Source organism: Saccopteryx leptura, chromosome 7 (assembly GCF_036850995.1).
Source record: "Saccopteryx leptura isolate mSacLep1 chromosome 7, mSacLep1_pri_phased_curated, whole genome shotgun sequence".
In the NCBI taxonomy this organism is placed as follows: Eukaryota; Metazoa; Chordata; class Mammalia; order Chiroptera; family Emballonuridae; genus Saccopteryx; species Saccopteryx leptura.
This window is the reverse complement of record NC_089509.1, coordinates 21883722-21908271: the sequence shown is the minus strand read 5'-3', so window position 1 is coordinate 21908271 and position 24550 is coordinate 21883722. Positions and strand designations below refer to the sequence as shown.

Below are 24550 nucleotides of genomic sequence, written 5' to 3'. Positions count from 1 at the left end.
AGTACCTATTTAAATTTTTTGAGTTGTTCTAAAAAATGTGTTAAAAACATTAATGCACAGGAGGTAAGCAAATATGACAAAAAAATGGTCAAGGTCTTAAAGAGTAAAATTTGGGAAACAGCAAGGCATGGTCATGTGAATGAATATTATATGAGAGAAAAGCTACCAGTCTTCTGAATGAAGCCAAAGCTCTGTCTTGAGTAAGCAATTCAACATAAATGACAGATATGAAGAATACAACCAGTTTTGAGTGTTTAATTTATAGAACTAAAATTCTTATCTATGCTTTCCCCATTTTCCACTATAATATTTCTGCTAAATAATTCAACTTCATTTATTCTCAAAACAAAGATAAAATTTTAAAATTTCCAAGCAGATGTCTGAAATTGGGACTGACCTGCTGGTAACTTGTAGACTTGCACAAAAATAGCTAAAACTCTGTACTTTTCACACCAGAAGGAATGATCTTACACAGTAACAAAATATGAATCAAATCTATATCAAAAAAGGTGTTTAAAAAAAAGCAAAAAGGCAGCTTTTGAGTCCCATCTTCCTCTCTCAAACTTAAGCTACCAATAGTCAAACCAAGTCAAGAGATAATGGTAAACAAGATTATTGGACCCTTACCATGTGCCAGAACTGTCACTTGTTACCTGCATTATATGTTACCTGCATTTAGTTAAGCAACTATCACTACCTCCTTATGAAGTACATCACTATCCCCATTTTACAGTTGTAAGAACTCTGAGGCACAGAGAGATTAAGTATTTTGCCCAAGGCCAGAGCTGGGAGACGGCAAGGCAGAGGTTACATTCTGGCAGTTCAGCTCCCGAGTCTGAGCTCCTAACCACCAGGCACCATTTCTCTCAAAAATAACAGGATGATATTTGAACTATTCCACTTTTCCCATTATGGTAGAAGAGACATACTTGCTCAAGGCATGAACCTTTTATTACTTAAGTTTCCAGTCTAAGAAACAGTGGATTCAATTGTAAGGAAAAACGGGGAAGATGAGTATTATAATAAAACAATCTAGGTTCAGGATTATTCAAATATAGACAAAGTATCAGAAGCCTCAAAAATGTGGCTGAAAAACACTATTCACGGAGAAGGAAGCCAAGAGCTAGGTTGAGCAAAAGGTCAATCTTATTTCTACTCTATCTACTGTTTTGAAGGAGAAAATCCTACCATTTCCTTCCCTTTATTGGATTCACTACAAGAATAAACACTCAAGAAAAGGAGGAGCTGGGAGAAAAAACAGAAGGGAACAGTAAAGGGAAAAGGCAAGACTTGGACCCAGAACCGCGGAGTTAGCGTGAATGTGAATGTGATAGAAATTTTGAGGGCAATTTGTGCTTAGAGGTAAGGACCACTGGAGGTGGAGGGACCGGGTGGTCTATGGGGAGCTGACAGTTCACCTCAACATGGGTAACAGGGCCGAGAATTTCGAGGGCATGTTTGAGATGAGGGGGTTCGGAAGTGGACGCTGCAGGGCGGGCAGGTCCTCGCTTGGGGCAGTCCTCAGGGTGGGAAGAAAAGACACAGTATAAGCGGGCGAGCGTGGACAAACGGGATGGTAGAGGACTGGGGACGCAAAGGGGCCAGGACGCGGAGGCAAGTCGGGGACCGGTAGGCGCAGGCAGGGCAATCGCTGGGTGTGTGGCGGCGACTGGGAGGGGCAGTCCCCAGGGAAAGCGGAGCGCGAGGGGAGGCGGCCCGGGGGCGGAGGGTGGGGCCCGGGAGGGGGCTCGGGCCGTGGGGGCTGGGCGCGCGGAGAGCGGGGAGGAGGCCGCCGCGCTCCCGCAGCGGGGCGCCCCGGACTAGCGGCCCGGGCTGCGGAGGCGACCCCGCAGAGGGAGGGGCACCTACCCGGACATGCGGGGCGGCGGCGGGCAGGGCGGTCTCGGCGGCGGCTCCTCTCGGGCTGAGGCGGCGGCTGCGGCGGCCGTGGAGACAGAGGTGATGGCGGCGAGTCCCTGTGGCGGCCGCCTCCGCCGAACCGCATCCCTTCTCCCCGGCCCGCCCTCCTTAGCTAGCTCCCGGTCCTAAACTTCTTCCCCGGGATCAGCAAACCCGCCGCCAGGGGCGGCCGCCTGCGCCGCTCCTGCCCCCGCGCAGCCCCCCCACCCCCCGCCCCGGGCCCGTCCGGGCTCCGGCTTCCGAGTTGCGATTCCAGCCCCAGCCCAGCCCGCGAGGGCGCGTGCGCGCGGCTGCCGGCGGCGGCGGCTCGCGAGGCGCTTCCTCCCTCCCCGCGCGCCGGGCACTTCCGGGCCAGCCCGGATCTACCGCCGGGTTTTGGAAGTAGCCGTGACCCCCGCCTGCGATAGGCACCCGACTCCTCCTGGCCTGGCTGCCCTTGAAGAGGGAGGCGAAGAGGCTTCACCTTGCGGGGACCCCGCTTGGCCGGGCATAAACCTTTCCTTGTCTGAAAAGCCACCGATGACGCCTCTTAACTGGCCTGGCTGGTCCGCGGGGGGTGTGAGAGGCAGCACCAGGTTCAGCGCACTGTTTCCTTGACTAGAAAACCCCAATGGCGAGCCCCAAACTGAACTACTAAAACAAAAATAGCAGCATGCAGTCCCCAACGAGGAAGACAGACAAAGGGCCCTAGCAGAATGATTTTCATTTGCAGATGAGCCTCAAATGGAAGCCTGGGAGGGGAGGGGTCGGTGAGGAGCAGGCAGCCTCCGGAGACTGGGTGTTGGTCCATAAAGCTCTCTCGAAGCAAATGCCTGAAGTCATGGGACTGCTTCATAGAGTTTAGGGAAACAAGTGATAACAGAACTTTATTCATCAAACCTTGGGCAATAGATAACTGACCTAATTGCCAAGGGCAGTCTCATTAAAGATATTTGAGGGAACTAATTCAAGCTCTGCAGGAGCAGGCACGAATATCAATCACTTAGGGACCCCAACTCATTTCTGTGTAATTGGGCATCACTCAACTGACTGCTCCTGTGCTTTTCCAAGAAGAGGGTAGGGGAAAAGTGAAGGAAAATCCTTTTTATTTTACTATATTGAGCACTGTAAGCAGACTTGTATAATCTTTTTTTAATCCTCTCAACTTCTTTATAACTTCATGGTAGAAATTTCTTGGGCAAATAAAATATATTATGCTCACTTTGTTAAAGATGGCGCTGCCCACATGGAAGTCTTTGCCCAGGTGATATTAATGTGTGTTGGAGGCAGGCTGTGGGCAGGCAGGATCCTTGTAGCCTGGGGCTTGGTTTTAGGACTAAGCCTTTCCCACCCTTTTTGATGTGGGGTGGTGTAATCCCATCATGCCTCAGATAAGTGACTTTGTATTAGAGACTTCTTTATTTGTACATTGGATTAAAGATTTTGATTTCACACTATAAAATGAGAGCAGAACAGGAGGTTCCTGAGATTAGCATGATAGCAGAGAAAGGCCACATGGAGGAGGACAGGAGAAGCAGCCAAGATGGTGGAGTGCTGAGTGAGAAGCCAGTTTGTGCAGAGAGAAGGAGATGGGGAACAGAGGTGAATAAGTTTGGTGAGCTAGAAACCTTTGATTCTAGGAAACTCGGATAAGTCAGTGGCTTTGAATGAGTGGGTTTTGGAGCCCAGTGTGTGTTTTTACTTGCCTGCCGGGTGCAAGCTAGGATTAAAGATAATGGCCCACCAATTTGTGGCTCCATTGTTTCATTACCATCTGTCCGAATCCAATGCGACCCTGCGTGGGCTGGGCAGCTGTGATGGTGGCCGTGGATACTGGCTTTACATTTGGCGTAGTCTGTGGCAGGATTTGATACAGTTCAGTACGTAGCCACCACCACCTTTGAGCAGTGGAGTAGAGGACTGGCTGCTGTTATGGTTCCCCATGCCAATCCTTTTGGGACCGTAGGCTGGCTGACTTTTACAGCCCTGCATGAGGAAACTGAGAGTTCTGTGGAAGAGGCTGCCTGGGATCTGCAAACTGAGCAGTGGAAGGAGCTAGAGCTAATAATGTGGGAGAAACATGCTGACCCTGGAGCTGGAGGAAGCGCTGGAGGAGGAGGCTGATCTGGTTTGCGAGATTCGCCTGGAAATGGAACAGCTGCTGGAGGAGGATTCACAGGTTCGTGAGTTGGAGATTGCCCTGAATGTTGTGGAGAGCCAGCAGCAGTGGGAGGCTGTGGCCGAGGCTAGGCCTGGGGCTGCAAGGCTGGCAGCAGGAGCTGATGTTTCCAGTTCCTCTTTGGAGAATGAGAGAATCGGCCTGGAGTGACGATCCGCAGTCTCCAGAAGGTGAGAGCCCAGCAGCAAGGAATACTTACTATGTTCCTGGTAGTTCTGCGATTTTGGGACATAGGGGTGGTTGCCATCATGCTCTCTGGAGCAGAGATGGAAATGCTGACTGCCATTGCCATGTGCTCCTCTTTGGGACAGTGTAAGACCTGCCAGGATGGCAGGGATGAGGAGGGTGACTGCGGCCCCATGTGCATGGACTGATTCCTGGACTACGACTGGAGTGGGAACTGGCTCCTTTGTTGGATGGACTTACGAATTTTGGACAATGTGAAATACTCTGATGGGGGAGGGGGATCGGCTATGCTAGAAGCCCATCCCCTGCCCTAGGAAGCTTTTCCCATGCCTAGAAGGAAGGCCAAGTACATTTTGCGCTTTTGGCAAAGTGCTCAGAGACTAGTGAAGTGTACCTTTGTGATTGTTGAAATTGTATGGTTTGCCATGTTGTTGTAATTTGTATAATGTGCCTAATTTCCTTGCACAGGGATGCCGGTGATGTAGATTGTGGGTAGTAAAGTAAGCATAGGGTTGGATTGTTGGGCAGATAAAATATATTATGCTCACTTTGTTAAAGATGGCACTGCCCATGTAGAAGCCCGTCGCCCAGGTGATATTACTGTGTTGGGGGCAGGCTGTGGGCAGGCAGAATCCTTGTAGCCTGGGGCGTGGTTTTAGGACTAAGCCTTTCCCACCCTTTTTGATGTGGGGTGGTGCAATCCTATCATGCCTCAGATAAGTGACTTTGTATTAGAGGCTTCCCTATTTTGTACATTGGATTAAAGGTTTTGGTTTCTACACTATAAAGTGGGGCAGACTGGGAGCTTGCTCTCTGGGTTTCTGAGATTAGCATTAGAGGAGAGAGCAGAGAGGCCATGTGGAGGAGAGGAGAAGCAGCCAAGATGGCGGAGTGCTGAAATAGAAGCCAGTTTGTGCAGCGAGAAGGAGATGAGAACAGAGGTGAATAAGTCTGGTGAGCTAGAAACCTTTGATTCTAGGAAACTCGGATAAATCAGTAATTTTGTGAGCACTGAATGAGTGGGTTTTGGAGCCCAGTGTGTGTTTTTACTTGCCCGCTGGGTGCAAGCTAGGATTAAAGATGATGGCCCACCAGTTCATGGCTCCGTTCTTTCATTACCATCTGTCTGAATCTAATGTGCACCTGCATGGGCCAGGCAGCTGTGATGGTGGCCTTGGCCACTGGCTTTACAGTGTGTTAAAAAAAAAAAAATAGAAAAAGATGAGATCAGCCTAACTATAGATAGAGTTTAGGGTTTAAAAACAGAAGTGGAAGTGAGCACTTGTGTACAGGCAACTGGTGGGGAGAGGAAATACTAGTGTAAAGTTTCACGTTCTCCAAACATGAAGAAAGAATTTTTAGAACTATTTGCTATACTTATTGTGGGCTTGTGACAACCTCAGGATATGCAACAGAAACAGTGAAAATTACATATAATTTTTGCCCAGGCCTTTTAGCTATTTCAACCCCTTAATAATATATATATTTCCTGCTCTCTCTTCCACTGGTCAGTCATTAGGCACTAATAAATTTAATATGCTCAAGAAATCAAAGTATAATTAATTCTTCAAGTAGCTTTCCAATTGGGAGTTAAGAAATGAGTAGGAATGATGATCCTTGACATTTGACTGGGTTCTAGTCAAGGAGTGGTTCAATAAACTATTATTATAACAGGCTTTTGTTTATTGCTGTTATGTTACTTTTAAAAATAAGAACTTTGTCACTGGTGTATAGCAGAGTATACTTCTACCTGTCATGTATCAGGCTTACATCCCTTAAGGCATTAGCCATTAGGATCACCCAAAACCTCATAGACACCAAGAAACCCATTTTACTGCTCATTTGTCAATTTTCTATAGGAAACCATTCAGATTCCTCAATAGATGTGGCTGACTTGAAAGTTTTGCTTACTGTAATTAATCGGTTGGCAGTAAAGATTAGAAGAACCATTCTCAGAGCTTAATGAGCATAGATGATACTTTGGATCTTCTTGATCCAATCCTTTGAGACTCTGTCTAAAGAGCCAATCAACCCTACCACTTTCATATTTTAGGGACTGCAGCATCTTCCTCTATTTTAAATTAAACATCACAGATGCTCCCATTTCGTGGCAGGGTACAGACAATGGACTTAAACAATCCACAAATACAATATCTTCCCTTTAGAGGGAAAAAACAGTAGTGATAGGTTAGTAAACATGATATGCTTCATGAATTCTAAGTGATAACTCTGAGCTTCCCTGGACATTTTGTTCAGCCCTGTAAGGCTAGGGGCTGCCATCATGGCCATTCACATGCAGGTTCTCATTGGATTCAGGAAAATGGTAAAGAAATGGTGGAGTCGGAGGACGGTTGGCCATTCTGTTTATTGGTGTCTCACCAAAACAGGCAAACCACAAGAGAAGACAAAGGAAAAGCAGAAAACTTGTTTTTCCCATGGAGGGCAAGGGATGAGGGAGGCCCCTGCAATGGTGATAGCAGGAACCGAGAGAGAGAGAGAGAGCCCCCGGTCTGTCCCCATTTTATAGTGTAGAAATCAAAACCTTTAATCCAATATACAAAATAGGGAAGTCTGATATAAAGTCACTTATCTGAGGCATAAATGGGATTCCTCATGAGAGTGCACCACCCCCTATCATGCAACAACAGTCAAGGGTGTGGGAAAAGCTTAGTTTTAAAACTAAGCCTTAGGCTATAATGACTTTGCCAGTTTACAGCCTGTCTCCCACACCCAAAACAAGCAAACATATATGTCATATTTAAAAACTTATTTGACCAACAGGTCCCTTACCCTTTTAAATGTGGTCCACCAAGTTCTTCCTCTCCTAGAGAGCTGGCTTTCCATATTTTCCTAACCTTGTATTCTAAATTTTCAAGAGAACCAAACTCAGGCCTTACTTTCATAAGCTAACACTTCTAATCAGACATTTAAAATAACATTCAGCTTTTGCCCTGACTGGTGGTGGCACAGTGAATAGAGTCTCAAGCTGGGATGCTGAGGACCCAGGTTCTAAACCCCAGTTGCTGGCTGAACACAGGCTCACCAACTTGAGCATGGACTCATCGACATGATCTCAAGGTCACTCGCTTGAGCAAGGGGGTCACTGGCTTGGCTGGAGGCCCCCAGTCAAGACACCTATGAGAAACAATCAATGAACTACTAAAGTGCTGTAATTACAAGTTGATGCTTCTCATCTCTCTCCCTTCCCCTCTCTTTCTCTCGCTGAAAAAATAAAATAACATTTAGCTTTTGGAATTTATGTGCAAAAAAAACAACTTATTTACTAGTTATTTTTCACAGTTTTAACTACTAGGCCTTTTATCTGGAAAAGAATACTAAACCCTTACCCTGGCTGGATAGTTTGGTTGGTTGCATCATCCGGAAGCATGGATGATTCTGGTCAGGCACATACAGGAACAGATCAATGTTCCTGTCTCTCTCCCTTCCTCTTTCACTAAAATCAATCAATAACTTTTTTTAAAAAAATACTAAATTCTTGTTTAATAACTTGTAAGTTATCTTACACATAATTTCATTTTCTATTCCTATGTCTTCATTTCTTTATCTCTGGCTTTTCATTACTTGTGAATTCCTATTTTGTAGTACTTTTGCATTATGTGATACTTTTTAAGGATCCAAAAACTTCAGAACTCTTTTTTTATTATTATTAAATTTAATGCAGTGACATTGATATATCAGGGTACATATGTTGAGAGAAAACATCTCCAGATTATTTTGACCTTTGATTGTGCTGTATACCCCTCACCCAGAGTCAAATTGTCTTCTTTCACCTTCTATCTGGTTTTCTTTGTGCCCCTCCCCTCCCCCACCCCCTCTCTCCTTCCTCGCCCCATCTCCCATCCTCCAACACCCCCACCCCCTTTGCAATCACATTCTTGTTCATGTCTCTGAGTCTCATTTTTATGTTCCATCTATCTATGGATTCATATAGTTCTTAGTTTTTTCTGATTTACTTATTTCGCTCTGTATAATGTTATCAAGGTCCATCCATGTTATTGTAAATGATCCGATGTCATCATTTCTTATTGCTGAGTAGTATTCCATAGTATATATGTACCAAAGCTTTTGAATCCACTCGTCCTCTGACAGACACTTGGGCTGTTTCCAAATCTTTGCTATTGTGAACAATGCTGCCATAAACATGGGGGTGCATTTCTCTTTTTGGAGCCGTTCTATGGTGTTCTTGGGGTATATTCCTAAAAGTGGGATAGCTGGGTCAAAAGGCAGTTCGATTTTCAGTTTTTTGAGGAATCTCCATACTGTTTTCCACAGTGGCTGCACCAGTCTGCATTCCCACCAGCAGTGCAGGAGGGTTCCCTTTTCTCCACATCCTCGCCAGCACTTATTCTGTGTTGTTTTGTTGATGCGCCCCATCCTGGCTGGTGTGAGGTGATATCTGATTGTGGTTTTAATTTGCATTTCTCTAATGATTAGTGATATTGAGCATTTTTTCATATGCCTATTGGCCATCTGTATGTCCTCTTTGGAGAAGTGTTTATTCATTTCTTTTTCCCATTTTTGGATTGGATTGTTTGTCTTCGTGGTGTTGAGATTTACAAGTTCTTTATAAATTTTCGTAATTAACCCCTTATCAGACGTATTGTCAAATATGTTCTCACATTATGTAGTTTGTCTTTTTATTCTGTTCTTACTGTATTTAGCTGTGCAAAAGCTTTTTAGTTTGATATAGTCCGATTTGTTTATCCTATCTTTTATTTCACTTCCCCGTGGAGATAAATCAGCAAATATATTGCTCCGAGAGATGTCAGAGAGCTTACTGCCTATGTTTTCTTCTAAGATGCTTATGGTTTCATGGCCTACATTTAAGTCTTTTATCCATTTTTATTTTATTTTTGTGAGTGGTATAAGCTGGTGATCTAGTTTCATTTTTTAGCAGGTACCTGTCCAATTTTCCCAACACCATTTGTTAAAGAGGCTGTCTTTACTCCATTGTATTTCCTTACCTCCTTTGTCAAATATCAGTTGTCCATAGAGCTGTGGGTTTATTTCTGGGTTCTCTGTTCTGTTCCATTGATCTATATGCCTGTTCTTATGCCAGTACCAGGCTGTTTTGAGTACAATGGCCTTGTAGTATAACTTGATATCAGGAAGTGTATACCTCCCACTTTATTCTTCTTTTTTAAGATTGCTGAGGCTATTCTTGTTCTTTTTTGGTTCAATATAAATTTTTAGAATATGCGATCTATATCTTTGAAGTATGTCATTGGTATTTTAATTGGTATTGCATTGAATTTATAGATTGCTTTGGGTAATATAGACATTTTAATGATGTTTATTCTTCCTAACCATGAGCACGGTATATGCTTCCACTTCTTTGTATCTTCCTTGATTTCTTTTATCATTGTCTTATAATTTTTCGAGTACAAGTCTTTAGTCTCCTTGGTTAAATTTACTCCTAAGTACTTTATCTTTTGGTTGTAATAGTAAAGGGGATTGTTTCCCTAATTTCTCTTTCTGACTGTTCATTGTTGGTATATAAAAATGCCTCTGATTTCTGAGTATTAATTTTATATCCTGCCACTTTGCTGAATTCATTTATCAGGTCCAGTATTTTTTGACTGAAACTTTAGGGTTTTCTATATACAATATCATATCATCTGCAATTAATGATAGTTTTACTTCTTCTTTTCCAACTTGAATGCCTTTAATTTCTTCTTCTTGTCTGATTGCTGTGGCTAGGACTTCCAGGACTATGTTGAATAAGAGTGGTAAAAGGGAGCACCCCTGCCTTGTTCCTGATCTTAAGGGGATTGCTTTTAATTTTTGCCCATTGAGTATGATGTTGGCTGTGGGTTTGTCATAGATGGCTTTTATCATGTTGAGGTATGTACCCTGTATTCCCACTTTGCTGAGAGTTTTGATCATGAACGGGTGCTGGATTTTATCAAATGCTTTTTCTGCATCTATTGAAATTATCATGTGGTTTTTCTCCTTTTTTTTTTTTTTTTGGTTTATGTGATGGATCACATTGATTGATTCACCTTGCCTCCCCAGAATAAATCCCACTTGATCATGGTGTATCATTTTTTCCATATATTGTTGGATCCGGTTTGCTAATATTTTGTTGAGGATTTTAGCATCTATATTCATCAGAGATATTGGCCTATAATTTTCTTTCTTTGTGTTGTCTTTGCCTGGTTTTGGAATCAGAATTATACTTGCCTCATAAAAGGAGCTTGGAAGTCTTCCTTTCTCTTGAATTTTTTGAAATAGTTTGAGAAGGATAGGAGTTAGTTCTTCTTTGAATATTTGGTAGAATTCAATTGTGAAGCCATCAGGCCCCGGACTTTTCTTTGTTGGGAGTTTTTTGATAACTGTTTCGATCTCATTTGGTGTAATCGGTCTGTTTAGGTTTTCTGATTCTTCCAGATTGATTTTTGGAAGATTGTATGTTTCAAGGAATTTGTCCATTTCATCTAGGTTGTCTAGTTTTTTGGCATACAGTTCTTCATAGTATTTTCTTACAATATTTTGTATTTCTGTTGTGTCAGTTGTTATTTCTCCACTCTCATTTCTAATTTTATTTATTTGAGTCCTTTCTCTCTTTTTCTTGGTGAGTCTAGTTAAAGGTTCATCAATCTTGTTTACCTTTTCATAGAACCAGCTCCTAGTTTCATTGATCCTCTGTATTGTTTCTTTAGCCTCTATGTCATTTATTTCTGTTCTGATCTTTATTATTTCCTTCCTTCTACTACATTTGGGCTTTACTTTCTGTTCTTTTTCTAGTTCTTTTAGATGCAGGGTTAGGTTGTTTATTTGAGCTTTTTCTAGCTTCTTAAAGTGTGCCTGTAGTGCTATGAACTTCCCTCTCAGTACTGCTTTTGCTGTGTCCCATAAATTTTGAGTTGTTGTATGTTCATTGTCATTCGTTTCTAGGAATTTTTTTAATTTCTTCTTTGATCTCATTCTTAATCCATTCGTTATTTAACAACCTGCTATTTAGTTTCCATGTGTTTGAGAATTTTTGAGCTTTTCTGTTGTGGTTCATTTCTAGTTTCATGCCATTGTGATCAGAGTAAGTGTTTGATATGATTTCAATCTTCCTAAATTTGTTAAGACCACTTTTGTGCCCTAACATGTGGTCTATCCTAGAGAACGTACCCTGAGCACTTGAAAAGAATGTATATTCTGCTGCTTTAGGGTGAAAGGTTCTGAAGATATCTATTAAATCGAGTTGATCTAGTGTGTCCAATAAGTCTGCTGTTTCTTTGTTAGTTTTCATTCTTGAGGACCTATCTAGTGATATTAGTGGGGTATTGAAATCCCCTACTATTATAGTATTGCTGTTGATCTTGCCCTTTAAATCCATCAAAGTCTGCTTTATATATTTAGGTGCTCCTATATTAGGTGCATAGATATTTATAATAGTTATATCTTCATATATAACTTTTGCTCCCTTTATCATTATGTTGTGGCCTTCTTTATCTCTTACTATATCCTTTGTTTTAAAGTCCAATTTGTCTGATATAAGTATTGCTACCCCAGCTTTTTTTTCATTTCCATTTGCATGAAATGTTATTTTCCATCCTTTTACCTTCAATCTATGTGTATCTTTTGTTTTAAGGTGTGTCTCTTGTAGACAGCATATGTACGGGTCCTGTTTTCTTATCCACGCAGCTACCCTATTTTGATTGGGTCATTTAATCCATTTACATTTAAGGTTATTATTTATATGTAGTTATTTATTGCCATTTTATTCTTTAAAGCTGTATTCCTTTTTTGCTATATTTTTTCCCCACTTTGATCTGTTTACAACAGGCCCCTTAATATTTCCTGCAGCATTGGTTTGGTTGTAATGAATTCTTTGAGTTGTTTTTTGTTTGGGAAGCTTTTTATTTCTCCTTCGATTTTAAATGATAGCCTTGCTGGATAACGTAGTCTTGGTTGTAGGTTCTTGTTCTGTATTACTTTGAATATTTCTTGCCATTCCCTTCTGGCTTCAAGTGTTTCTGTTGAGAAGTCGGATGTCATCCTTATGGGGGCTCTTTTTTAGGTGATAGCTTTTTTTCTCTCGCAGCTTTTAATATTTTCTCTTTATCGCTTAGCCTTGGTATTTTAATTATGATGTGTCTTGGTGTAGGTTTCTTTGGGTTCCCTTTAATGGAGTCCTCTGTGCTTCTTGAACTTGTGAGAGTTTCTCCTGCATTAATTTAGGGAAGTTTTCAGCTATGATATGATTCAACAAAGTCTCTATCTCTTGTTCTTTTTCTCCTTCTTCAGGAACCCCTATGATGCGGATGTTATTTCTCTTCATGTTGTCACAGAGCTCTCTAAGTGTTTCCTCAGTGAGTCTCTTTTCTTTTTTCTTCTCTGCTTTCATGCCTTCATTCCAGTTGTCCTCCAACTCACTGATTCGATCCTCAGCTCTATCTATCCTGTTTTTAATTCCTTCCATTGTGGTCTTTATTTCTGATATTGTATTTGTCATCTCCAACTGATTCTTTTTTATACTTGCTATTTCTTTATTTAGGTGTTCATAGTGACCATCCATTGTTGTTCTAAGATCCCTAAGCATCCTTACAATCATTATTTTGAAGTCCACATCTGGAAGTTTGATTATTTCCATATCACTAAGTTCATCTCCCGAAGGTTTTATTTGGATTGCACTTTTTTGTCTTCTCATTGTCTGTGTTTTCTTTGTAGAGTTGGTTGAATCTAGGCTTGGTGTTGTCTGCCTCCAGTTTTCAGTTGTGTTATTTCTAGGTCTTCTTGGGTTGGTATCAGCTATTATTTGTAATCCACTTTCGGATTTGGGCAGCTTTGAAGTCTTGATTTGTTTGTTTTCTTAACAGGTGATAGTCTTGTTTACTGATCTCAGCAGGGGACTTCCTTGAAACTGTATCCAGGAATGTGGTGGGTTTAACCTGAGACTCTGAAGGCCTCTTCCACCAACTAATCTCTCTGGGGGCAGGGTGTTTTCTCAGCTTTAGTAGGGGGAGTTGTATCTCAGATATCCATGGAGACCTGAGTTACTGCCCCTCCTCCCCACTTCTTGTTTTCAGCTGTGTCTTGTTACACTGATTGGAGCAGGAGAGATTTCTGGAGATCTCTGATCCAGAAGCAATTCAATACTGTTTTGTGGGGAAGGATCAGTCTCTCTCCCAGCTATGGCCGCCTCCAGCACGGAGGAGTCAGCTTTTTTTTTTAGATTGTCTTCTGCATTCCTTAGCCCCTCACTGTCTGTCCCTCTCTCTCTCCTTTCCACTTGGGAGATAAGCTGGTCTTTTCAACACACCTCGCTCCCCGGTTGCCAGGCAAATGGCTGTGAGCAGTATTTTCTGCTCTTTTCCTTGGGGTGAGATCCCCTCTGGGCTTTCAGCCTCATCCCCCCCCCCTCTGTTCCTGAAAGCAAGGGAGATTCAGGCACTCTCTACCTGGTTTGTTGTGGCTTCTTCTTTGCTCCTTGGTTTTTGAGAGCTGTTCTTATAGTCCAGAGTTGGTTTTTCATGCTGATTTTTCCTAAATTGATTTGTATTCCAGTTTGGTGGTGAGAGCTGGGTGTCTGTGCATCCACCTACTCTGCTGCCATCTTCAGGTCCTATCATTTCAGAACTCTTACCATTATCCCTACAACCCTTGCATAGTAATTCCTATAGCAAAAAAAAAGGGTAAGTTTGATGTACTTACCATTCAGAAATCATTCCTAGGAAACTGAGAACAGGGACTATCCAGAATTCTGAGAGCAGGACCATTTTTGTGTCTTTGTTTAGGTCCTTCTCTGAAATCCTAATTTTCATGTCCCCAGCCACATTATGTCAAATATTTCAGGATGTTCTCCTGTTTCAAATTGAATAAACATTCATGTACTTAATGCTTTGGTCCTTTGGATAATCTGTCAAGTCCACTACAGGAGAAGTGATTTTTGTTGTTTTTCTTCTATCACCATGTGAAGAGTAATGGTTGAGTTGCAAATCATTAGTTAGTGTACTGATACGTTTTACAGCCATTCAATCAAATATTAATTTTAATCAGGTTTCAAACATGGGAAAGAGTTCCAGGTGAAGCCGAGCGCTCTCCACTGTGCTCTTCAGCCAGGTCACCAGCCTCTGCAGCAGCCCTAGGTGGCTCTAGAGTTTTAGCTGCTCAGTCTCCTCTTTTATCTCTGCTTGGTCATCACAATGTCTCCAGATCAGGGTCTTTGATCCCCTTCCAGAGAGACACACACCTTTCTGCCTATCAGGCCAATTTCTCACTAAAGGAATTAATTTAAACATCTGCCCCTGCAACACCCACTGGATCAGGGGTCGGGAACCTATGCCTCACCTACCAGATGTGGCTCTTGATGGCTGCATCTGGCTCACAGACAAATATTAAATAAAAAAAATAATGGTAAAAAAATATAAAACATTCTCATGTATTACAATCCAGTCATTTCCTACCACTCATGTTCATGGTTGCGGGTGGCTGGAGCCAATCACAGCTGTCCTCTGGGACAACACCAAATTTTTATTGGATAATGTGTAACGTACACAGGTCGTTATATAGCTTTCACGGAATTACATTTTAATATATGTGGCGTTCATGGCTTTCAGCCAAAAAGGTTCCCGACCCCTGCTCTGGATGCTTCCGTTACATACAGCCTTCTTCTGCCTACAAGTTAGGCTCACTTTATTCCACTCCACCCTGACCCTTACTTGAGAAATGGCAGCTCCAAGATTGTTGTTTTCTCTGACCACATTAAGGGGCCTTGCCTTCAGCATACAAGATGGCCTCCTGTTTCACTTAGACTAAGGAATCTCTCCTTCCAGGCAGGTGGCACATAGAATTGGGTCCTCCTCTCAGACTAGCACTCTGAAAGCCCTAGAAAGCCCACTGGGTAAACTCCTATAGGGGTCTGGGATGGGGGTCCTGCAGCCAATCAGATAACAAGTGAACCCAAGAGTATTAGAACTTCTGTGCCTTGGTGTTCCTAACTCCCTGGTTCTCTGCTGCTCTGCTGCCTCAGAAGGTCTGAGTTCTCCTGCTTAGTCCTCTCTTCCTTTCTGCCACTTTTCCACTTTGGAAACTCAACCCTGCTGTCTAGCTGTTGCCAATTCTGCATTCATACCCCAACACAACTCTGAGTGCCCACCTACCTCCAGATGGTTCTCTCTGCTATTCAGAGCCCTGTCTGGAAACGTGTTGGAAACCCTGGTATGACCATTTCTAAAATTAGAAATCAGATCGTGCCATCTCTAAGGACACTTTGTACCTCCTAGCACTTCCTAAAGCCCAATTTCTGCTACTCTCCCAAACACTCTTCCACCAGGCCTCCTCCTCCCTTTCCTCGCGTTTCTTTCTTGGTGATTTGAGCTTTTGGCTTCTGTAAAGCCAGTGGCCAAGGCCACCATCACAGCAGCCTGGCCCATGCAGGTTCGCATTGGATTCGGACAGTCGGTAAAGAAACAACGGAGCCAAAAACTGATGGGCCATCATCTTTAATCCTAGCTTGCACCCGGCGGGCAAGTAAAAATACACACTGGGCTCCAAAACCCACTCACATTCAGTGCTCACAAAGCTACTGACTTATCCGAGTTTCCTAGAATCAAAGGTTTCTAGCTCACCAGACTTATTCACCTCTGGTTCCCCATCTCCTTTCTTCTCCCTGCACAAACTCTACACAAACTGGCTTCTCACTCAGCACTCTGCCATCTTGGCTGCTTCTCCAGGCCTCCTCCACGTGGCCTTTCTCTGCTACCTGCTCTCTGCTCTCTCCTCTAATATTAATCTTAGGAACCAAGAGAGCAAACTCCTGTTATGCCCCCATTTTATAGTGTAGAAATCCAAACCTTTAATCCAATATACAAAATAGGAAAGTCTCTAATACAAGTCACTTATCTGGGGCATGATGGGATTGTACCACCCCACATCAAAAAGAGTGGGAAAGGCTTAGTCCTAAAACCAAACCCCAGGCTATAAGGATTCTGCCTGCCCACAGCCCGCCCCCAACACACATTAATATCACCTGGGCGACGGGCCTCTACGTGGGCAGTGCCATCTTTAACAAAGTGAGCATAATATATATATTTTATCTGCCCAACAGCTTCCCTTCCTTGAAAGCCCATCCTTGCCAGAGTTTTAGCACCTTCTTGACCTTCTCTGCTTGAAATATACCAGGCTGAAAAGGGCCAAATCAAGAACTACAGAAACTCTGGACATGGGACTTCATTGCACATACAAACACTGGAAAATGTAACCATAGCTCACATAAAAAATATAATGTGTTTTATGCAAAATAAAAGTTTTATATAATTTTCCTCTTGAAATATTTATTAGTTTCATTTAACAGTTTCCTTTATATTTTAGAGCCAAGACATTTTCCTTTCTAGCTCTCAAGCAATTTGATAAAACCTGGAAAAGCTTATGGGCCTCGGGCCCGGTGCTTTACAGTGAAAACCTGTGCCTTAAAAGGATGAAGAAAAATGGCTGGGAGAGAGGAAGTTAGCACTTACACTGTTACCTCAGTTCCAAGCCCCACCCACACTCCAATGATTCCCTAAATCTTTCTCTTCCTCAGTTTTTAATCACCTGGCTTTTTTGATTCCCCTGCCTGGGTCACTCACACTTACTTGAGCTGCTCACACTTATGCCAAATGCCAGCTGGCCTGCCTGGCTTTCACAGAATCACCAGCCCCTGGATTCCTTTTAACAGGCTACTCCCACCTTATTGTCTCAAAGCCCCTTTCCTCCAGGTGACTGCAGTATAGGACTATTTGTTTGACCCTGAAGTTTAGGTACAATGATATTTTCCACAGACTGGGCACTGGTAAGTCTGCAGCTGCATTCAGATCTCCGCCCATCCTCCCCCTCCAAGAGGCAGGTCCAGTACTGCAATTTGGATGATTCATTCTTACTCTGTCTGCTGGGACTGACCAGCAAAGCTCCCTTGCCTCTGAAGAAGGATAGCTACCAGAAATCCCACTTTACATATTCCTACTTAAGTGCCTCTTTACCTTACTTTTCTCTGTGCTTCTGGTGTCTCCTTCTCTAAAGGAGGCCTTTTATCCCTCGGTTACATACAGCATCACTGATAAGACTTCTCTGTGGGTTTTCCTTATCATTTATTATGCAAATAGAGAATTTATATATGAAAACAAAAATGTTCCCAGAAATTACCCCAGATTACATCTCTTCTAAATATTAACCATTACTTAGCTGAATGAGCCATTGAAAGTTTGGCTTTTACTTTCCAGGATTTCCAGTTATTACAATTTCAATATACTTTTTAAAAGTGAATTATGCATATTCAGAGCACACAATAAGCCAGTTAAGAGGAAGAGCCTGCAGCAATATATTATTGCCTCTTCGTCTCCCTTCTCAATATGTCATCCTGGGAAGGAAATTAGGGCCTGGCCAGAGAGCTAGGTTGGTAGAGCATCCTGAGGCTTATCAGTTGATAGTGAGATCCCCAGTCAGAGCACAGACAGGAACAGATCAATGTTTCTCTCTGTCTGTCTCTCTTCCTCTCATTCTTTCTAAAATCAATCAATAAATATTAAAAAGAAAGAAAATTAGGCTAGCTTTTTCAAAATCATGTTCTGCTACAGTCTATAATTTTAAGAAGAAAAGTGAAGAATGTTTTTATTTTTATGTGTCAAGAGCTCAAAAAGTGGCCCTGGCCAGTTGGCTCAGTGGTAGAGTGTCAGCCCAGCATGTGATATCCCAGGTTTGATTCCCGATCAGGGCATGCAAGAGAAGTGCCCATCTGCTTCTCCACCTCGCCCCCTCTTACTTCTCTCTCTTTCTCTCTCTCTCTCTCTCTCTCTCTCTCTCTCTCTCTCTCTCCTCCCTTCCTGCAGCCATGGCTTGATTGGAGCGAGTTGGCCCCAGGTGCTGAGGATAGCTCCATGGCCTCTGCCTCAGGTGCTAAGAAGAGCTCAGTTGCTGAGCAACAGAGCAACACCCCAGATGGGCAAAGCATCAGCCCCTAGTGGCCTTGCTGAGTGGATCCTGGTTGGAGCACATACAGGAGTCTGTCTCTGCCTCCCTTTCTCTCATTGAAGAAAAAAAAGAGAAAGAGAGAGAGCTCAAAAAGAATTTGCTTCGATTTTTAATGTGGAACCTACTATATGCAAACTGTGACAAAATTCCAACTTCCTTTCTGAACACCTATTACAGTTGGGTTTTTTTTTCTATTTTTTAATTTTTCTCAGTGTAATCAATCATAATTTTTAAATTTTTTTCTTTTATTTTTTCAAATTCCATCCTCTTCTGAGTTTATTTATTTAGAGAGACAGGGAGAGAGAGACAAGAACATAGAGTTCCTCCTGCATGTGCCATGACTGGAAATCAAACCAGTAAGCTCCATGTTCTTGGACGACACTCTAACCAACCAAGTTATCTGTCCAGGGCTTAATGTTTCTATTAGAGACAGAGAGGGGAAGGGGTTGAGAAGGGAGTGGAAAAGGAAGCATTCATTTGTTGTTCCAATCAGTCGTGCATTTATTGGTTGCTTCCAGTGTGTGCCCTAACCGGGAATAGAACCAACACCTTGTCATTTCCAGATGACACTCTTAACTGACTGAGCTAACTGGCCAGGTCCCTATGTTTGATTTTTATTTTACTTATTTGATCCAGGATAGACTTAAGACATGTTTTCCTTGACTAGAAGGTATGTGTGATTTAGGTCCTGGAATATTCACCTGATGATTTGGACCAATTCACAGTGCCCTTCCATTGGCATGATGCACAGAGGACACGTGATGGTTCTGAGCCCGTTTGCCTTCAGATCCACCTCCTGCCCTTCTCCCCTCCTCCACCTCTCAGCCAGCTCCTATAGGCTGCTTCCCAAGCTTCTGCCCGGTTAGGCCAATAGCAAGCAGTCAGAAACCCGGAAGGTGGAGGAAGGGAAAAGACAGCATTTTTCTTCTGCTCTCTCCCTGACTTAGGCACCAACTCCAACAGTAACTGTCTGATCCCAGGAGCCACCTCTTTCTGGGCAGACTAGCAGGGAATCAGCCCTGGACCCTGGCAATATCACCTCCTCCCTCCAGCCTGGTTAAGAATGGGATGACTTCCTGTGGTTGATAAACCCTGGATTCTTCCCAATTTTCCCATCATCACCTGTACAATAGATTCCTGCTATCAAATTCTCTGTTAGAAGCCCTGGCCGGTTGGCTCAGCGGTAGAGCTTCGGCCTAGCGTGCGGAGGACCTGGGTTTGATTCCCAGCCAGGGCACACAGGAGAAGCGCCCATTTGCTTCTCCACCCCTCCGCCACGCCTTCCTCTCTGTCTCTCTCTTCCCCTCCTGCAGCCAAGGCTCCATTGGAGCAAAGATGGCCCAGGCACTGGGGATGGCTCTGTGGCCTCTGCCACAGGCGCTAAAGTGGCTCTGGTTGCAACATGGCGACGCCCCGGAGGGGCAGAGCATGGCCCCCTGGTGGGCAGAGCGTCGCCCCATGGTGGGCGTGCCGGGTGGATCCCAGTCGGGCACATACGGGAGTCTGTCTGACTGTCTCTCCCTGTTTCCAGCTTCAGAAATATGCAAAAAAAAAAAAAAAAAAAATTCTCTGTTAGAGGTAGTGAGCATGGTTTCTGTTTTTCTGGATGGACTCAGTACATTTACCCATTTTATTTTTTCAAGGGTCTTACTTCGTTTAGAGAGGAAGAAATGATTTTCACAGAGAGGAGTCACTTTAAGGAATGTCTCTATGCTCCTCCATGTAACTTGACTAATGTCATTGTTCTTTCTGCACCTTACCTCCCATACTTGATTCCCACCTCCCATAACTCCCAACCCATGCCCTGCTCTCTCCCACTCTTCATTCCTAGAGCAAATGGCATCTGTCTTCCGGAGTCATATCCCCATAGACGCATAATGATTTGCTTTTTAAATGTTTACATCTCCCCTATTTTTTTAAACATTATTTATGATTTGAAGAGAGAGAGAGACAGGAACGTTGATCTGTTTCTGTATATGCCCTGACCAGGAATCAAACCAGCAACCTTTGTGTTTGAGGATTATGTTCTAACCAACCAAGCTACATGGCTAGGGCTAAAACCAGTGGTGGGATTCAGCCAGTTCACACCGGTTTGGCAAAACTGATACCTAATTTTTTGTTGAGTTTGGCAAACTGGTTGTTAAGATGGCACTTGCAGATCAGGGTTCTCTATAAGGTGGGTGCCTGGGCAGCCACCTAATGTGAAAATCACAAATTTACATTCCTTACTCTTTTTTAACATTCATCTGTGCAAGAATGTATTCTAAGCACTCATAGTAATGTTCATTCCATCCAGATGAAAAAATTGCAAGTAAGGATGCTAATGAAGAATCGATATGGAGCCTGATCAGGTGGTGGATTGAGTATCAGACTGGGACACAGAAGACCCAGGTTCAAAACCCCGAGGTTGCCGGCTTGAGCGCGGGCTCATCTGGTCTGAGCAAGGCTCACCAGCTTGAGCCCAAGGTCGCTGACTTGAGCAAGCAGTCACTCGATCTGCTGTAGTCCCCAGGTTAAGGCACATACGAGAAAGCAATCAATGAGCAACTAAGATGCCACAATGAAGAACTGATGCTTCTCATCTCTCTCTGTCTGTCCCTATCTGTCTCTCTCTCTCTCTGTTTCTGTCACCAAAAAAATAAAAAGCAATATGAAAATATCGTAAATAATAGTTTTATTTTTTAGTCAGGTATTATTTAATATTTTATCACTAATATTTTTAAACTCTTTTTTTTTTTAATTATAATTTTATTTTTTTAATGGGGCGACATCAATAAATCAGGTTACATATATTCAAAGATCAACAAGTCCAGGTTATCTTGTCTTTCAATTATGTTGCAAACCCATCACCCAAAGTCAGATTGTCCTCTGTCACCTTCTATCTAGATTTCTTTGTGCCCCTCCCCCTCCCCCTTTCCCTCTCCCTTTCCCCCCTCCCCCCGTAACCACCACACTCTTATCAATGTCTCTTAGTTTCACTATTATGTCCCACCTACGTATGGAATAATGCAGTTCCTGGTTTTTTCTGATTTACTTATTTCACTTCGTATAATGTTATCAAGATCCCACCATTTTGCTGTAAATGATCCAATGTCATCATTTCTTATGGCTGAGTAGTATTCCATAGTGTATATGTGCCACATCTTCTTTATCCAGTCGTCTATTGACGGGCTTTTTGGTTGTTTCCATGTCCTGGCCACTGTGAACAATGCTGCAATGAACATGGGGCTGCATGTGTCTTTACGTATCAATGTTTCTGAGTTTTTGGGGTATATACCCAGTAGAGGGATTGCTGGGTCATAAGGTAGTTCTATTTTCAGTTTTTTGAGGAACCCCCATACTTTCTTCCATAATGGTAGTACTACTTTACATTCCCACCAACAGTGAATGAGGGTTCCTTTTTCTCCACAGCCTCTCCAACATTTGCTATTACCTGTCTTGTTAATAATAGCTAATCTAACAGGTGTGAGGTGGTATCTCCTTGCAGTTTTGATTTGCATTTCTCTAATAACTAAAGAAGATGAGCATCTTTTCATATATCTGTTGGCCATTTGTACTTCCTCCTGGGAGAAGTGTCTGTTCATGTCCTCTTCCCATTTTTTTATTGGATTGTTTGTTTGTTTGTTGTTGAGTTTTATGAGTTCTTTGTATATTTTGGATATTAGGCCCTTATCTGAGCTGTTGTTTGAAAATATCATTTCCCATTTAGTTGGCTTTCTGTTTATTTTGCTATCAGTTTCTCTTGCTGAGCAAAAACTTCTTAGTCTGATGTAGTCCCATTCATTAATTTTTGCCTTCACTTCTCTTGCCATTGGAGTCAAATTCATAAAATACTCTTTAAAACCCAGGTCCATGAGTTGAGTACCTATGTCTTCTTCTATGTACTTTATTGTTTCAGGTCTTATGTTTAGATCTTTGACCCATTTTGAGTTAATTTTAGTACAGGGGGACAAACTGTAGTCCAGTTTCATTCTTTTGCATGTGGCTTTCCAGTTTTCCCAGCACCATTTATTGAAGAGGCTTTCTTTTCTCCATTGTATGTTCTTGGCCCCTTTATCAAAAATTATTTGACTATATATTTGTGGTTTTATTTCTGGACTTTCTATTCTGTTCCATTGGTCTGAGTGTCTATTTTTCTGCCAATACCATGCTGTTTTGATTGTCGTGGCCCTATAATAGAGTTTGAAGTCAGGTATTGTAATGCCCCCAGCTTCATTCTTTTTCTTTAGGATTGCTTTGGCTATTCGGGGTTTTTTATAGTTCCATATAAATCTGATGATTTTTTGCTCTATTTCTTTAAAAAAATGTCATTGGAAGTTTGATGGGAATTGCATTAAATTTGTATATTGCTTTGGGTAATATAGCCATCTTGATTATATTTATTCTTCCTAACCAAGAACAAGGAATATTCTTCCATCTCATTATATCTTTCTCAATTTCTCTTAACAATGGTTTATAGTTTTCATTATATAAGTCCTTTACATTCTTTGTTATGTTTATTCCTAAGTATTTTATTTTTTTTGTTGCAATTGTGAAGGGCATTATTCTTTTGAGTTCATTCTCAATTGTTTCATTGTTGGCATATAGAAAGGCTATTGACTTCTGTATGTTAATTTTGTATTCTGCGACCTTACTGTATTGGCTTATTGTTTCTAGTAGTCTTTCTGTGGTTTCTTTGGGGTTTTCGATGTATAGGATCATATCATCTGCAAAAAGTGATACCTTTACTTCTTCTTTTCCGATATGGATGCCTTTTATTTCTTTGTCTTGTCTAATTGCTCTGGCTAGAACCTCTAGTACTACATTAAATAAGAGTGGAGAGAGTGGACAACCCTGTCTTGTTCCTGATTTAAGGGGGAAAGCCTTCAGTTTAGTGCCATTTAATATGATGTTAGCTGATGGTTTATCATATATGGCCTTTATCATGTTGAGATATTTTCCTTCTATACCCATTTTGTGGAGAGTCTTAAACATAAAATTGTGTTGTATTTTATCGAAAGCCTTTTCTGCGTCTATTGATAAGATCATGTGGTTTTTGTTCTTTGTTTTGTTGATATGGTGTATTATGTTAACCGTTTTACGTATGTTGAACCATCCTTGAGATTCTGGGATGAATCCCACTTGATCGTGATGTATTATTTTTTTAATATGTTGTTGTATTCGATTTGCTAGTATTTTGTTTAGTATTTTAGCATCTGTATTCATTAGAGTTATTGGTCTGTAGTTTTCTTTTTTTGTGCCATGCTTGCCTGGTTTTGGTATGAGGGTTATGTTGGCCTCATAAAATGTGTTTGGAAGTATTGCTTCTTCTTCAATTTTTTGGAAGACTTTGAGTAGAATAGGAACCAAGTCTTCTTTGAATGTTTGATAAAATTCGCTGGTATAGCCGTCAGGTCCTGGACTTTTATTTTTGGGGAGGTTTTTAATGGTTTTTTCTATTTCTTCTCTACTAATAGGTCTGTTTAGGCTTTCTGCTTCTTCTTGACTCAGTCTAGGAAGGTTGTATTGTTCTAGGAATTTATCCATTTCTTCTAGATTGTTGAATTTAGTGGCATAAAGTTTTTCATAGTATTCTACAATAATTCTTTGTATATCTACGGTGTCCGTGGTGATTTCTCCTCTTTCATTTTGGATTTTTTTTTTTTTTTTCATTTTTCTGAAGCTGGAAACAGGGAGAGACAGTCAGACAGACTCCCGCAAGCGCCCGACCGGGATCCACCCGGCACGCCCACCATGGGGCGGCGCTCTGCCCACCAGGGGGCGATGCTCTGCCCATCCTGGGCGTCGCCATATTGCGACCAGAGCCACTCTAGCGCCTGGGGCAGAGGCCGAGGAGCCATCCCCAGCGCCTGGGCCATCTTTGCTCCAATGGAGCCTTGGCTGCGGGAGGGGAAGAGAGAGACAGAGAGGAAAGCGCGGCGGAGGGGTGGAGAAGCAGATGGGCGCTTCTCCTGTGTGCCCTGGCCGGGAATCGAACCCGGGTCCTCCGCACGCTAGGCCGACACTCTACCACTGAGCCAACCGGCCAGGGCCAAGGGTTTGTCAATTTTATTGATCTTTTCATAGAACCAGCTCTTTGTTCTATTAATTTTTTCTATAGTTTTACTGTTCTCTATTTCATTTATTTCTGCTCTGATTTTTATTATCTCCTTTCTTCGGCTAGTTTTGGGTTGTTTTTGTTCTTCTTTTTCTAGTTCCTTAAGGTGTGAAGTTAAGTGGTTCACTTGGGCTGTCTCTTCTTTGTTCATATATGCCTGAAGTGATATGAACTTCCCTCTTATCACTGCTTTTGCTGCATCCCATAGATTCTGATATGTCGTATTG

The 24550-nt window shown here is 42.4% G+C and overlaps 1 protein-coding gene and 1 long non-coding RNA gene across 2 annotated transcripts in view; one reads left to right on the top strand and one right to left on the bottom strand.

The window, feature by feature from the left end:
* Positions 1-2121, bottom strand: part of SPOPL (speckle type BTB/POZ protein like) — a 42518-nt gene extending 40397 nt beyond the window's left edge. The window contains exon 1 of the mRNA XM_066346623.1: positions 1870-2121. The gene's annotated coding sequence lies outside the window, so the exon portion shown is untranslated. The remainder of the gene's footprint in view (positions 1-1869) is intronic.
* A 172-nt stretch (positions 2122-2293) lies between these two features.
* LOC136379103 (uncharacterized) overlaps positions 2294-24550 on the top strand; it is a 64035-nt gene continuing 41778 nt past the window's right edge. The window contains exons 1-2 of the long non-coding RNA XR_010746666.1: positions 2294-2465; positions 3866-4078. This is a non-coding gene — a long non-coding RNA (uncharacterized lncRNA). The remainder of the gene's footprint in view (positions 2466-3865; positions 4079-24550) is intronic.